Source organism: Pseudopodoces humilis, chromosome 19 (genome assembly GCF_049639895.1).
Source record: "Pseudopodoces humilis isolate 2021_Gansu_Grassland_sample_001 chromosome 19, ASM4963989v1, whole genome shotgun sequence".
In the NCBI taxonomy this organism is placed as follows: Eukaryota; Metazoa; Chordata; class Aves; order Passeriformes; family Paridae; genus Pseudopodoces; species Pseudopodoces humilis.
This window is the reverse complement of record NC_142218.1, coordinates 11,905,919-11,916,524: the sequence shown is the minus strand read 5'-3', so window position 1 is coordinate 11,916,524 and position 10,606 is coordinate 11,905,919. Positions and strand designations below refer to the sequence as shown.

The 10,606-nt window shown below is 39.1% G+C and overlaps 1 long non-coding RNA gene across 2 annotated transcripts in view; it reads right to left on the bottom strand.

Moving 5' to 3' along the window:
• Positions 1–719: 719 nt before the first annotated feature.
• LOC148182827 (uncharacterized) overlaps positions 720–10,606 on the bottom strand; it is a 42,779-nt gene continuing 32,892 nt past the window's right edge. The window contains exons 3-4 of one of the 2 annotated variants that reach the window (XR_015774160.1): positions 5,089–5,191; positions 720–1,653 (exon numbers count right to left, since the gene is read on the bottom strand). This is a non-coding gene — a long non-coding RNA (uncharacterized LOC148182827). Of the gene's footprint in view, positions 1,654–1,819; positions 3,812–5,088; positions 5,192–10,606 lie in introns of those variants that run through there. The other variant, XR_015774159.1, reaches the window with a different exon arrangement.

The following is a 10,606-nucleotide window of genomic DNA, read 5'->3' as shown; positions in this document are numbered from 1 at the left end:
CAGCCACATGGGCGCAGTTGTTTACAAATGGGATGGCAAGCTCCAGACTTCCCAGTGGAGTTTCTCATCAGCAAATCTGCCTTTTGCTCCAGGATTTTATTTTTCCACACTCATTTGTTGTCATGTTGATGACAACAGTTTCAGAAGTACAGTATGTTTATCAGAAAGATGCATATTCAATTAATATTGCTTTAGGCAATCTTCACTAAAAATCAAGGCTTACAAATCTCTCCACAATTCTCACAGATCAGCCCCCTCCAGAAGCATGTTTCAGCAGGATTCCCAAGATAATGCTACCCTACCCTGTAAGACCCTGCCTTGCTCATTTGGAACCTGACTAGAACTTTATTTACAGTCAATCTAAACGAGATACACCAGGAATGGAAACCTAAAATGCTGATCCTTTGATCTGTCATCACAGTTTCCCAGACATTCATTATCAAGCAGTTTGGTACCAATAACTGTTTGAGCCACCTTAAAATAGTCTGTCACTGCAAAAGCAGATATATATTTATAATTGATACATACACACAAGAGCACACACAGAGCTCCTGCAATAGAAATACAAACCCAAAGCATTTACAAGTTCAGCTTCTCTCCATTATGTCTCTCTACATTTTCAATTAGAAGGAGATGAGCATTTGTTGGTTTGGTTTTTTCATTAAAATCTTCAATTCTCTACATTTTTAATTTTAGTCCTAAAGAGCAACCTGGTGGGTCATGCCAGGAAAGCAAATACAAGCAGATGTGTATTCATCTCTTCCCAGCTCTTCACTAATATCTCATTTTTCTTGTCATTATGTAGCAGAATGTCTTTGCTGGAACCAAATGCCATTGGGTTAATTATGTGAAAACACAAATGTCTTTAGGAGGAGTGCTTTTTTTTGGAGGCCTCCTATCTGTGGCAGATAATGTATCCAAATCACCACAACAATTACCTTTTCAGAGGGGTGAACATTTCCAAATATTTACGTTGCAGTGCAGAAGAATTCAAACACATCAAAATTATTTTCATTGGCATTTCAAAAAAGTGTAAATTTCTACCTAAATGGAGAAGAATCTCACCACTGACTTATGGTCATCATTAAATACACATAGGGGGAAATTAAATTTTATTTCATGTTTTATGAGTTTCTTTTCAAGGTATTAGACTGGAATTCTGCCATTTGTTCCATTCAGAACTGAGTCATCTCTCTCTTTTGCTTCTGATTTTACGAGAATGTGCCAGCAGACTGGATCAGCCCAAAACTACACCTGCCCTTACCACAACAGAAAAATCTTAAAACCAAGTTTTTCACCTGTTTTAAGTCATGAACTGCATTGTAACCCTATTTCTTAATCTTTAAAATGGAGAATATGTAAAAGTTAATATAAAGATTGATCTTGTACGATAGATTAAATGTCAGTTTTAAACTAATGATCTACATTTTGCAGGATTAAAATCCAGGACCCCAAGGTGTCAGGTAGGGAACCAATCCCTCAAGGCAAACAGCAGAACTGGTTTCATCAGTGCAGACATAGGCTGATAAGCATTCTTAATTTAATGGAGCTCCTGCAAATAAACAAGCTTAATGAAGATTACTCGCTTCCTGGAATTCATTGTGCTGCTCCAGTTTAATGCTATCACTTCCATAAGAGGCTGTGACAAAGTCTCTGGAAAAAAATAAAATATGCAAATTCAGACACTTCAAAGGCTTTTATTTTAATTGTGCAGAAGGCAGAACAGAACAAGAGCAACTCCACTAAAAATGTAAAAAGCATAAGAGAGGAAACTAACACATTTCCATCATTGCTTTCAGTTCTTTAAGAATTACTCTCAAGCACACGAGTTCTCTGAACCACCAGTTCCCCTGAACCAGTGCAGTTCTCAGGATGGGTTTGCTGAACTGCAAGAAATGTCCACAAAAAGAAATTAAGACCTCACAATACTCTCTCAGCTTTGGTTTTACTGCAACCACTGAGTTCTACCTCAGCTTGCTGAAGTTTCTAAATACTATGATTCAATTTTGGATCACATTCAACAGAATCTGTGACCAGTTTTTAGTAATTTTCAAACAAACTTGGGCTGAACTATGGCTTGGCACTCCAACCAGGGGAGTTTGTGGTTTTGATAGAATTTTGCCCAGAATTTGGGGGTTCTTGTGAATTAGAAAAGAACTCAACATGAAAAATTCAGATCTGGGCCAGGACTTGTGGGTATTTGGATCCACGGTTGTGGTTCTGGCCCAGTTCTAAACAGAGTTAAAACCACAACTCAAATCAAAACTGAAAAAAGTACGTGTAAGCCCAGCCAAGTACAAAAATCAAATTTTACACAATTCCCTTAGTTTAACAGTTTTACAGTGGATGTTTTAGGCCATTTTGCATGTACTCATTTCTCCCAGTCTGCCACAGGACTGTGTAATGACTTTGTATCAAATGAAAATTCCTCTAATGAGTACAAAATAAGTTTTAGAACTTCATTTTATTTTTTCCTGCATTGCACTTGAATTGGTTGGTGACAGGAACACTTTTGAATTTGATTTATTTAGCAAGCCATTTTACCTCTGCAGACAAGTTCAGTTCCAGGAACAGGACTAAGAATAAGCTCCTCAATAATGCTGAAATAGCCAGGTGAGGGACTGTAATGTTAGAGACTTAGGGGGGAGTTGATAAAAGTTACTACAACATCATTAAAGCCATAATAAATTATTCCTCAGTTTCTAGCCTCAGTTTCCTATATAATTTTGGACAAGTTATCCCATTCAAAACTGACATTGAAAATACCAGTTTACTGTGTAACCCACTCCAGTTTCAGCTGGAGGCATAACTTCTTCTGACTCTTTTGAAACTACCCCTCTTTGTCCTAAAATATCTGGCCCCTGCACCCAACATATTAAATGCCTGTAAAAGCAGGCACTGAAGGCACATGGGAAGTTTGGGAAAATGTAGATTGGAATATAGCAGTAATCACTGTTATGAACAATGAATTGGGCTCTTTTAATGGAGTCCCACCATTAAAAAGATATAAAACCAAATCAGATACAGTGATTTTTTCCTGACACAGGCCAGCTTCTAGGACAGCAGAGTTCCCACCTCATCTTCAGATCTATCCCTTGACTTTTTAAAGAGTACTTAAAAATTTAAGGGGGTTTGGGGAGGGTGTGCTTTCCTAAAAGTAAGACTTTTCTGGCAGCCAGTTTTTAAGCAGAATTTTTCTAATATCCTTTTAGCACCAGGGCACCAGAAACTTCTGAGACACCTGAAGGGAGTCCAGGGGTGAAACTTTCCCTTCCTACAACATTTCAGAAATGCAGCTGTTCTACAGTGAATTTCTCAATGCACACTTTGTTTTTACTTAAGGCTGTAGTTTGCACTGAGTAACATCATGTCTAGGGAAAGGAAACTGATCTCCTTCCAGTATTCAAAAATATTTTCTTTTTAGGTTCCTAACTCCCTCAGTGGTTAATACTTATAAAACAGCTCAGGAAAAAAAAAATCATCATAGAAAATGAGAGATTCTTTGCTGAAGAGCCTCAGACCCTGGGCTTTCTTGGTATACAGTATATATACAGCATGCTTGTATAAATATTTATCTAAAATAAATGAAGTACTGCTATTACTGAGGACCAAAAAAACACTTAATTCTGAAACACATGTTTTCCCCAAACACTATTTTGTAAGATGATGATACTGTTTTGTTTGGTGTGTAAATTCAGCCATTGGATATAAGATAATGAAAAGCAGCTCAAACTCCTTTGCTTTTAATTTATAGGTGCATTCATGAGGAAGAGGCCCCAGTTCTTCAAGCTATTCTGCACAGCTTGCCAGGCTGAATTAGAAACAAGAACATGAAAGGTAGTATCAGTATTCCTTAATTTTGTATAGTTAGTTTCTATATAGCATTTTTAAAACTCATTCGAAGAGGATCATTACAGAGTGGAAGAAATTTCAATAAAAAAAAATTAAGAACAGGTATGAAAAGGATTCAGGAGAATCTATAATTAAAGCCACATGCAGAACTAGAGCACAGTGTTCTTGTGCTTCCTTTCAATAATACTTCATAACCCTAAGGATATTATCCCAGTCAGGGGTCTGCTGAGCAGGACAAAAGAACATCCATATCCCAAACCTCTTTAAAGTTTGTTTTTGGCAGGATAAGACAAGGGAGTGATCTTCAACAGTATTTTGTGTTCAGGGTGTGGGCTTATAAAGACATATGGAACTAAGAACCAAGCCTTGTGCTTTCATAAAGGAAGAATTAGATCTGAAAGGAAGGACCTTGGAAAAAGAAATTAAAACCCAACAGCCTACATCATAACATGAAGAATTTGGAGCACTTTTTAACCAACACAAAGTTCTAGGAAGCTTGGCTGTATTTATTTGTGGGTCTACCTGAGCAATACACCTGCAAACCATGTAAGGTCCAGCTTATACTCATCAGCTATCACTGTTCCTGCCCTTTTTTTAACTTCATGTGAAATATTTTGATAAATTCTGTGGCATTACCCATACGTCCATTGACATCAACAAAACAAAGGGATACTCTCACCAGAGAGGATGGAAACAACATATAGGAAGAAGCATGAGAGAGAGAAAACTTTCTGGATGTGAGTTTCTGAGCAGACAGGAGTTTCCGAGTGCAAAACCGGCACAAACACTGTGATTCTGCTGAAAGATGTTTGGTGAGCCAAAAGAGATGCAAAAAGGGGAAGAAAACAATCCTACAACTAGCAGATACGAGAAGACATAATCAGGAGACACAGGGCTGAAAAAAACAGGCGAGGATTCAGGCTGCTTGGATACCAAAGATTAATCCATCTCGGGAAAGAGCCGATATGTACGAAGTACTTTTTAAACTGCCAGTTGGCGGAGAGAGAAGCCGCAGGCGAGTTAAAGGCGGGGAAAGCGCGATGCAGCTGGGCAGGGTGAGGGAGCTGACATCCATCCCGGTGTCCCAGCTCCAGACAGAGCCAGGAGCCCCGGCCCGGCCGGGATCGGGGCTGGGGGCTCGGGGCGTGCGGGGCTCGGGGCGCCCCCGCGTGGGCAGCGGCCTCCGCAGGGAGCAGCTCCCTTCTCCAGGCGAAAAAAACGAAGCGTAAAACAAACCTTGGTGTTGTTATGTATTTGATCGGTCGTGTGTGCAAAAGGCTTTTTCTAAGGAATGTTCATGGACCCGTCTTTCAAAAGGGATCGGTTCTCTTTCAAAGACCTGCCGGGAAAGCCAAATTTCCAAAAATGTTTCATGTTATTACATCAAAAATGTTATGCATTATGTTATTCATATGTTATCATGTTTCATGTTATAAAGTCAGAGTTTACTGGCATGCACTCTTTTAAAAATCTGGATGTTTATGTGGGTTCCTAAATGGAATACAAGTTCTGTATCTGAATTTTGGCCCTGGAAATCCCATGTTTCCATGGTTCAGAAACAGTGGGGGCAGCACAGCCACTCACTTCTGCATTCTAATCCTTGCCTACAAGCAGTGTATGACTGATATGTCAGATACATATAAAAACAGATAGAATGTGTGTCTTGAATTTCCTTTTGGAAGAGGATCATGTCACTGGAACTCCTAACACCATGTGTTTGTGTTAGCCCAGCCCTTCTTCTGTCATCAGCAGAGGGACATGTGAATATGGAGCTGCATTAGCTTTCCATGCCTGCTCTTTATACATATTATCAAGATATTTTCTAGACAAGGACTACATATTCTTATTCACTAACCTGGCAAGCTCAAGAGTCTGAACTACAAAGAGAAATACAAATCTGTACAACTGGAAAACTTCCCTGGCTTCCATCCCATTTCTGAAATCCCTTTTGTTTCCTAATCTCTGCACTTTTAGTGTTGGAAGTTTATGACCTATCAATCAATGAAGTATTAAGAGTAACTATAAAGAATATATTTATGTGAGAACCATGTGTAGCTCTTGCCATCGTGTATGGCCTCAGCCTCCCTTTGAGCCCACTCATGTCTCTGGGAGCATTTTACTCTTGGAAGAATGGCCTACTGTCAAATTAGTCATTTAACCATTGACAGAATGCCTGCTTCTCCCATTTTCAATTTGTGATCTGTGTAGGAATAACTGTTTGATTCAGGCACTTCTGTGGGCAGAGAGCTTTACCAAATGAATCGTTAATGGAGAATGAAATTTAAGCACAAAAATCAGCAGAGACACACCAGAATTTTGTCTGGTATTTCTTCCTAAAATGAGGGATAGACCCTTTGGTTCTGCAGCTGATCCTGCCCATGGCATGAGGGGATCTTGCAGCTCATGGCTCATTCAGCAACATTTTTCTCTTAACCAAATCCTGAGATTACTGCTCTTCACAGAAAAAAAGAGTTAATTCCTGGAGCTAATGCAACTTTTGCCATAAATTTCAAAAAGGATAAATTTTCAAGACTGTCATCTGATTATTTGACTCTTTAACTCAGAAGACAGCAGAAGTAGAGAAGGTTGACACAAAATCTGAGATGTAAGTAGAGAAAAAAGTTTCCGAGATACTAGAATAAGATTCAAACAATCTAGTTTCAGATTTCCTAGCTGATCTAAAGAATTAATCACTATTATCTTCATAATCTCTAATCTCTCCATTTTACCCATTTTGTCTGTTTTATTTCTGAAGGTTAATTAAATCCCAATGGCAAGAACTGGTTTTACTCCACAGGAGCACAGCACACCTATAAGCTCTCCTTGCTCTAATAGTAATGAAATAATAAAGAGCATAATAAAGATATAAAATCAGATTACACTGTCCTCACACATTTGAATATTCTGAACTTTGACACATTTTCATTTTGGATTTACATTTCAGAATTCCAACACTGATTTTAAATGATGAAAGTCTGGGGACAACTTTGGGGTTGCAAAATTTTCTAAGAGCAGACAAGAAATGCAACAGTGACAAATTATGCCAATCACAATGGAAGTAATTAATATTTAGCTTTGCTTTCTTAGTCTTTTCTCCTTGTGTTTTACCTCCATGCCGTCCCTCCTACCTCTTACTCTGCAATTCACTCAGGCTGGAACAATCTGTTTGAAGGGCATGAGGAGAGACAGGAGAGGGGGATATGGGGAACATGAAAGCAGCAATGAAGCCACATCTCCTCCTGTGATTACAAGAGGCAGAAGATCAAATATGAACTTTAATAGTAGCAAACTCAGGACCAGAATTAATAGTTGCAAATTGTTCCGAGTGCTCAGTACACCAATGTGCAGCAACACTCAGAAATTAATCTAAGGAAAAGCTGCTAAAGGTGGGGGGAACCCACCAGAGTGATAATGCATCATGGAGAGCTGTCACAAGAAATGAAAGTACAGCAGCAATTAGCAGACACAGTACTAAGCACTGTGCCACTTTCCCCATTTTAATTGTACTTCATCTTAGTCAGAAGCTAAACTCAAACTGAACTCTGTTGGAGATGGCAGAATTGACTCGTTTTGAAGAACACAATGGCCTTAACTTCTACTTTTCTAACAAAATAAAGAGTAGGAGTTGGAGAAAAGAAACACAGGAAGAACTGCGAGTAGCAATGGCTCAGAATAATTTGCTCAGAACAGTGTTCATGTTCTAAAGGAAATACTTAAAAAACTCTAATATACCTCCCATTGCTCTCTATTAAATTCTTTCTTTACATTTACACCTTAAACACTGTTGAGAATTCAACTGTTCCTGAGGATCAGGTACTTTTTATTGTGGTCCTTGCTGGCTGGAGAGCCTCCATCCTCTCGTCCCTCCTGGAGAGTCAGGCACAGATCCCACGGAAACACCCCTGGGGCCAGTCTGGCACTTCCATGAGTACAAAGGGCACTATGGTGGTGGGGAGGCAGCAGCACAAACAAATCCATTGGAGCTCGATGGGCAAAGCACTGGAGCCCTACCCCTGCAGCTCTGACTCAGCTCTCCCCATTCCTACCCTCACTGTACTTGGCCTGACTTCATGACTCACAAGAGCTTTTTTGGTGGTGAAACACACAGCTCTGTCTTCCCAGCCTGTTTTTTCTCCTTGTTTTTGAGGTTACAAATGCTGGGAGACAGAGCTGCTTCCTGCACAGTACCTAGCACTGGGTATCCCAGAATTTTGTTCCGCCCATGGGTTTCTTTGGATGGGTGGATGGAAAGTGCAAACTACACTGGACAGCTCTGAGAAGCAAGATTCAGTTCCATATATTTAGAGGAGTTCCTCTGCAAAGTTTTCCCCAACAGATATCATTTTGATGAAGAGGTAGTTTTTCCTTTTGCAATGTGACACTGATCTGTTGACGTTTTTAAATCCAAAATTAACAATTATTCTTCTTGACATGACATTCTACTTTTTTTAGCTTTCAATGAGCTTTAATAACAGAATAAAAGAGAAGAGAAAGAATTTTTGGCACACTCTGATTCCTCACACAAAACAATAACTGTTTTGGCATCCAGAGATGTCAGCTCCATACCGAAATATAATTTCACTTATTTTTACACATTGCTGGAGGAATTATCATTAGCTTTAAGAAGCTCAACAAAAAATAGAGCCAATATGAGACCTCCCACTGAATAGAGAATAGGTATGTAGAGGATGTCTAATGTTTACATATCCATCACCACATTGTTCAAGAACACATCAAATAAGTGACCAAAAATGGCAAGCCAGACCCTGGCATGTCTGCTGTGACAATGAGCCTACATCTTCTGCATATTAAACCATTATTGCTATGGGGTTTTTTTCTTATTTCTTTGTCATTAACAGACCTTAGGGTCTCCACATCTTCTGTAGCAGGAGCACTAATAGCATGTAGCTCCTAAACCAAACCTGTTTTAATGTAGTGATGTGCTTCCAGGATACCTGACCAGTTTGATCAAAGAGCCATCTCCGTGTAAAGTCCAGTGGATTTTAAATCTAACAGTTTGCCACTCCTAAAACCACACACAATCTAAGTTAGCAAGTTCCTAAATACAATTAGTAAGCACACGAGCAACAAGATTCATTATTGATGCCAATGTCTATTTAAAACAAGCTTTGAAAACTGAATAATTTCTTCATTATGATTTCTGCTGTCCAGAGAATGCAGAATAAGACAAGACAGATCAGCCATCCAAAGCCCATCATTCTCTCAGTATTTAATAGCCTAGGACAGCACCACAAGGAAGTACTACTTCTTCCTACTAACCATTCAGAACCTAATTTGTCTGACACAATGTTTTAACCCTGAATCGTATGATTTTTATCATCATTATTTTCATACAAGAACTAAATACCAGATATAAACAAAGCAAAGAAGGAACATTTCCAAGAAGAGAATAAAGAATGATTCAGAGTGAAGAGGATTTGAGATTGGCCCTGTTCAGAGCCTTGTGAGCAACCATTTAATGGCAATAACATGAAGAACTGGTAAAGGTCAGACTGACCGTCAAATGTCAGTCACAGTCATTCCATTGGACCAATTCCCAAGGCTCCTGACTCATTTTTTTTTATTCAGGCAAAACCCTGAAGTCTTTTGCAGAGGGAAGGGGGGACGAAACTGTGTTTCCGGCATAAATATCAGACTGAGACTGAAGAACTGGTTTCAACTCACTCCTTCACAAAGAATTCCCTCCTTGTTTCAGCAGAATCACATGAGACCACAACTAAAATCAGGTCCTAATGAAAAAAAGCATTTGACTTGTACCTTTACTGTCCTTAACTGAGGTCCATAAGCAACCTGACTGAAGTGCAAAAACCAGAGTGCTTTGGGCTTTTTGGTTTATTTATTCAATCAGGACTTAAAACAAGTCTGGACAGGATAAGAAATGTACACCAAAATCTGAGACAGCACTACCTGCAGAAGAAAAGCACCCACTGTACAGTTAAGTAAACCCAAAATAGTCCCATCATTACTAACTGCTAGACAGCCTCCTTCAGTGAAATTATTGCTATTGTGTTTCCCATGGAGATTTCAAAGTAAGAACCAGATGTCTCTCACTTTTCTGTAAATTCAAACCTAAGTGAAGTGACAGATGAATAACAGTAAAGGAGCTATTCTGAGATCTCCCATACAGAGTATGGAAGCCACTTCCTTTGCCTGCAGGTGCTTGCATTGATTTCTCACATGGACTATGACCAGTAATTATGCCACTGTGAAAAGAAAGAACAAAAGCACACAACCCTCAGCCACCTCCAAATACAATTTTAAACGTAAAAGAAACTTTTATTACAGATTTCTCCAATGAAATCCCTGGAATTTTGTCACTGTCACACCAATAAAGTCAGCACAGAAATACCATCAATCCCCTCAGAACAGTAAATTTTTAGCAGGTGTCAATTTTAAGAAGATTAAATATGACCATGATATGCTGCAGTAGCAAGTCTCCAAAATTTCATCCAGCTGGGCTTCTTTTTGCTTTTATTTCTTGTATTTGAGTTCTAACCATAAAGTGTAAACCTGTTCCATGTCAGTCAGCAGGAACACTGAGCATGGGTATCAGGGACAAGTTGATGAATCCAAAGTAAATTAGTCAGCCTAGGAAAAGATGTGTGGAGCTTGTCACCTTATTAAACTCATTAACGAAATTAGCAAGAGAAATAAGAATCAAGGAAGTAAAAAATTCCATATCCTCTTAGAACTTTCTCCCTCATCAGAGTGGGGCTTTTGAAGAGAAAAATGT